Source organism: Zophobas morio, unplaced genomic scaffold (assembly GCF_036711695.1).
Source record: "Zophobas morio isolate AGI-343-1 ecotype UQ-CSIRO unplaced genomic scaffold, CSIRO_AGI_Zmor_V1 ptg000018l, whole genome shotgun sequence".
Classification (NCBI taxonomy): Eukaryota; Metazoa; Arthropoda; class Insecta; order Coleoptera; family Tenebrionidae; genus Zophobas; species Zophobas morio.
In genome coordinates, this window is record NW_026972123.1 from 638,367 (window position 1) to 644,189 (window position 5,823).

The window sequence follows — 5,823 nt, forward strand, 5'->3', positions numbered from 1 at the left end:
TTCATTAAAAGTGACATCCTTAAAAGTGAAACTTGCATCGTAATCTGAAGTTAAGTACGATCGGAAATCTTGTCCAAGTGTTGGAATATTTCCCTGCAAATTTGAACTCAAATTTATGAAGTAATTGTTAAAATCTTCACATGAGATAATGTTTGTACTTTCAATACTCTTTATTTTGCTTTCAGAATCTATAATCTGCCACATTGCTTTTTGCTTATTCAAAGAATTGTTAATATAATTGTCATTGTAAGATTTTTTTGCTTTAGCCAATTCTTTAGCGTATACTTTTTTTTGATGTTTAAGATAAGCTGCACTGATTTGATTTTGGTTAGCAAGTTCACAATAAAATTTAACCTGTTCCCTCATCAAGGGAACTTAGGTGATTCTTCTCATATTCGTCGTCGTCGTCGTCGCCATCTTCGTCCACTTCGGTCGTAGAGTCCACTCTGTCCATCCCGATCACGACCTCCGCCATTATTTGATCTAATGTCGCGCAGTCGAGGCATTCTGATCCCGTCTTCATTTCGGGCAAATTTTTGGCTATCTCGTCGATATCGTCTGACGCAAGTTTTCTTTCGCTTTCTTCTTGTTCAGCTGGTCCGATTTGCTGTTCATAAAAACTTCTAAGGTTGTCATACTTTATCTCTAATTTGTCGCTGATGGTCCGCAAAATTGCCAGCAGATTTTTGTCAACCTTCATCTGCCCGAGAATTTTAAAGATGTTGTTCAGTTTATCAATCTCTTCTGGGAATTCCTTCTGAATTCTTATTCCATGGTCGTCTTGGTCCTTGGATTCGTAGTAATTTTTAAATTTTTGTATTTTATCTTCGGAAAAATTTCGTCTTCCATCTTTATTTTCCGCAGGACGAAAGTCTTCTATGTCTTTTTCAGATCCATTTTCTAATGTTTGTGCGTATTCTTTTCCTTGTTTGACTAGAGATAGAGGAAGTCCCCCAAGAAATCCTTTTAATTCTTCTAAAAATCGTTTATTTTCTTTTAATACGTCACTCTCTTCTATGACGAATTTCAACTGTCGGTTTTTGAGATCGTCCAAAAACGGAAATAGTATCGTAGGAAAATCAGATAATTTATTTTTCTTATCGTTCCAATGTTTGAGAAGAATTCCAATATTCCGTAAAGTTGAAGGGCCATATGAAGGTTCATCGTCGACTTGTTGCTGTTGAATTTCGTTGTTAATAACTTCGACACTGGCGTACTTTTCTTTAAGTCTATCGAACAATCGTGAAGGCATTTTATCTCCGCATGGATCTTTATAAAATAGCGTAGTTTTAACGTTGTCCTCCACGCTCTCCTGGACGACGCAAATCATCACCCACCTCTTGATTGGTTTCCCATAAACTAGAACGTGGAGTTGTTCGGTTTCAATTTGAAAGTCTTCCAATGCGACGTCAAAATTTTCAAAATTTTCGATTAGACGAAACTGCTTCTCGAAATCGTGATTGTACGTCCCCGTCTGTTTTTTCGCTTCTTCAAGCATGTCCTCCTTTTCGAATATTTCGCCAGCGAGAAATTTATTGATTGTCTTTTCGTGGATCTCGACGGTTTGGTCTGGTGTTTGGATCATATCCAGAATTCTTTGTCGTGCGTTTAAGTGATTCTTTATGAATCTCTTTTGGGAATTACTTTTCAATTCTTATTCGATGGTCGTCTTGGTCCTTCGATTCGTAGTAATTTCTAAAGTTTTTTATATCAGCTTCGGAAAATTTTCGTTTTTCGTCGTTATTTACGAAAGTCTTCAGCGTTTTTTCAGATACTTTTTCTAATGGTTCTGCATATTGTTTTAGTTATTTGGCAGAGACTGAGGAAGTTTCTTTTAATACGTCACTCTGTTCTATTAGGAATTTAAAATTCTGAATAGGAGAAAAACTTACTTGTTGCTTGACGGATCCTCCAACATTGCTATTTAAAAAGTACCTAACTAGTAAAATAAATATCCATGTGTTGCAAAAACACTCATTAAAGGTTATTCATTTCTCTTTCTAGCTCGGAGCTGTTGAAACTGCAGGTAAGTATCTACCATATTCTAATTTGTTTCTAATAATGATGATATACGTTACGTTTAAACACACGAAGTTGTTACTGTAAATTTTATTGTAAAATCACAAGAAGAAACGTAATGGACAATAAGAAGGACGACGAATAATCTAAAGATGTTCGTGGCACACTGGTGCCAGTAGAATTCGGTCCTGTGTAATACAGAAATTGTCCGGTGTTACAAAGGTCCGTGTCGCAGCCAACGCATACAATGTTTGAGCTGTTATGGCACGAGTTCATGAAAATATCACCCAACTGAAAACATCCTTTATAGACGGTTAGACCCTCGGCTAGAAATTGTAGAGATGGTAAATTTATCAATTTCAAAGCATATTTTGCACTTACGAAATAGAAGGTTTTTGTTCGCACAAACGTACGTTTTGTTATCATCATAAACAGATCGGCATCTTTCTATTTTAATAGGATCCGTGCATTTTCTGTTGCAATAGTAACATTCTGTCGGTTCCGTTTTTTCAGATGGTGCTAGACACAGCAAAATGATCAAGGCTAAAACAAAAACTGCTTGAAGGCGGGACATTCTTGGACCAAACGATTTTATTGTAAAACAAGCAAAACAAAAGTTGACATATCTACGTGAAATTTTGTTTTACGAATGTTACACGACAAAGCCGTCCTAGACAAAAATTATTCCATAAGAATATAATTTATTCGCTGGTTTACCTACTTCCGTTCTTCAGGGTTAATAATCAGTAGGCAACATGATTTTCGAAAAATCAACGACAACGACTGTTGCTTATCTTTTTTTGTTTATATACGGTCACGGGCATAGAAAACTGAATCACTAGGTCCAACATATACTTCTAAATTTTAAAAAAATTTATAGTTTAATCATGGAGCAGATAGTTTGAAAAACGGTCAGGTAGCTCACTTTCGACTAGGGTGATAAATGGCTCTTCCAGCTCCTCTGATTTTGCCGTTGGTGTCTTTATATGCTATCTTATATATTCTGAATTGGGAGAAAGACCCCTTTGATGGATGGATCTTATTACGATAGATACTTCCTTAGCTTAGGCTCGGGAAGTAAAAAAAAGAAATTAGAAATAAATTATGACTAATGGTGTGATTCAAAAACAGAAAAATACAATTATAATAAACATTTACAAAAACAAGACAACTAATAAACGTTTTATAGGAAAGGTCCGGCAATACACCGTACAAGGTTTTTCGACAACTCTGGTAGTACGTAAGTAGGTAATAATTCTTATGGAATTATTTTTCTCTAAGACGGCTTTGTCGTATAACAAAATTTCACATGGATGTGTCAACTTGTTTTGCTTGTTTATTTCTTTAATTTTCGTAAAAAACTCATCAAATTTTACAACAAAACCGTTCGGTCCAAGAATGTTCCGCCTTCAAGCAATTTTTGTTTCAGCCTTGATTATTCTGCTGTGTCTAGCACCATCTGAGAAAACGGAACCGACAGAATGTTACTCTTGCAACAGAGAATGCACGGATCCTATTAAAACAGAAAAATGCGGAAAATCTTATTTTAATTATAATCCCAACAGAACATACGTGTGTGCGAATAAAAACCGCCTAACTTGTAAGTTTAGAATGTACTTTGAAATGCATAAATTTACCATCTATACAATTTGTAGCCGATCGTCTAGTGATCGAAAAAGGATGCTTTTATTTGGGTGATGTTTTCATGAACGCGTGCTATAACAGCTCAGACATTGTATGCATTCACTGCGACACAGATCTTTGTAACACCGGACAATTTCTGTATTACACGGGACCGAATTCTACTGGCACCAGTGTGCCACGAACTTCTTTAGGTTATTCATCGTCCATCTTATTGTGCGTTACGTTTCTTCTTGTAATTTTACAATAAAATTTACAGTAATAAATCCGTTTGTTTTAACGTAACATCATCATCACTATGAAAAACAAAGTAGAATATAATAAAGTCTTACTTACAGTCCCAATAGCTCCGAGCTTGAAAGAGAAATGTCATTGTGCATCCATGAATGTGCTTGGAACTTGGAATATTGTGTTGTTACGATGATCTCTGATTAAATATCGGCGTCGGTAAAATTCAACAATTTATTTCTCAGTAACACATTTACACGACACAACGACTACTTACAAAATAATTCCTGCGCAATTTGATTGGATTATCTCTTTCTTCATTCGATTTTCTATAGTTTTCATTCGATCTTCCACGCATTCTTGCGCTGATTTCTCTAACTCACTTCTTAACTGATGCTCGACTTCTTTTAATTTTTCGTCCAGTGAGACCATATTTCGTCCGACAATATTTTCCATAACTTTCGATCGTTATTTAATTTCTTCTATTTTATCCTTGTTTGCTTCTATTCCCACAGATAAGCTGGTGATTATGTCATCTTTTTGCTAGTCATTTTTTCGTTCATTACTTCTACTGTTGCATTCATTTTCTCATCTCTTGCGTCCATCTGTGCAGCATAGCCATGATTTGTTTCACCTGTGTTTTCCATTTTCGCAACTTGAGCTCTAGTCTTAACAGGCATCAATCTTCAGAATTCTTGTCCAATCTGTCCGTAAACCTTTGTAAAACCAACAATTATTAATCTTGAATCTCACTTCTGACACCAGTGTTACGTTAATCGGTAATTAAAGTCGGTGTGGGTAAAACTCAACAATTTATTTCTTGGTATCACAAATTTACAGCGATTATCTACAAAAGAATTTCGGCGCAGCTTGAAGACACCCAAACTTCCCTTCTAGATATTCCGCGATTGAGGCTTTCTGGAGTACCCATCGCGACTTCCACTTCCAGCGTTTTCTTTAGTGAACGCCATCCGGTCACCATCACCGACGATGAGTCACCCATCATCGCCGTACATAGTAGAAAGCTCTCAAGAAAACCCATAGGCGTCGTACCGGAACGGCGTAAAAAAGACGACTACTAGACGTTTTGTAGCAAAGGTTCGGCAATACACCGTCGAAGGTTTGTCGAAAACCGTGTTACGTAGGGCTTATTTTATGCTCTGAAGAACGGAAATAAGTAAACCAGGGGATAAGCTTATATTCTTATGGAATCATTTTTGTCTAGGACGGCTTTGTCGTGTATCATTCGTAAAACAAAATTTCACATACCTAGATATGTCAACTTTTGTTTTGCTTGTTTGTTTTTTTTTTTAATTTTCCAAAAAAAACTGTCATCAAATTTTACAATAAAACCGTTCGGTCCAAGAATGTTCCGCCTTGAAGCAATTTTTGTTTCAGCCTTGATCATTCTGCTGTGTCTAGCACCATCTGAGAAAACGGAACCCACAGAATGTTACTATTGCGACGGTAAATGCACGGATCCTATTAAAACACAAAAATGCGGATCTTCTTATCATAATAATCCCAACAGAACATACCTGTGTGTGACTAAAAACCGCATATCTTGTAAGTGCAAAATGAACTTTGAAATGCATAAATTTACCACGTATACAATTTATAGCCGTCAAGGGTCTAGTAGTCGAAAAAGGATGCTTTTATATGGGTAGTTTTTTCATGAACGCGTGCTTTAACGATTCAGACATGGTATGCGTTCGCTGTGACACAGACCTTTGTAACACCGGTCAATTTCTATATTACACGGGACCGAATTCTACTGGCACCAGTGTGCCACGAACATCTTTAGATTATTATACATCGTCCTTCTTATTGTCCCTTGCGCTTCTTCTTGTGATTTTACAATAAAATTTACAATAACAAATCCGTGTGTTTTAACGTATTATCATCACTATAAGAAACAAAATATGGAAAATATAA

The 5,823-nt window shown here is 36.2% G+C and overlaps 1 long non-coding RNA gene across 1 annotated transcript; it reads right to left on the minus strand.

Annotated features, from left to right (window-relative positions):
• Nucleotides 1-2,094: 2,094 nt before the first annotated feature.
• LOC135131119 (uncharacterized) lies at nt 2,095-2,650 on the minus strand. The gene is made up of 2 exons (XR_010280875.1): nt 2,401-2,650; nt 2,095-2,345 (listed from the first exon to the last, which is right to left on the minus strand). It is a non-coding gene; the product is annotated as an uncharacterized LOC135131119 (long non-coding RNA).
• Between the last annotated feature and the right edge of the window lie 3,173 nt (nt 2,651-5,823).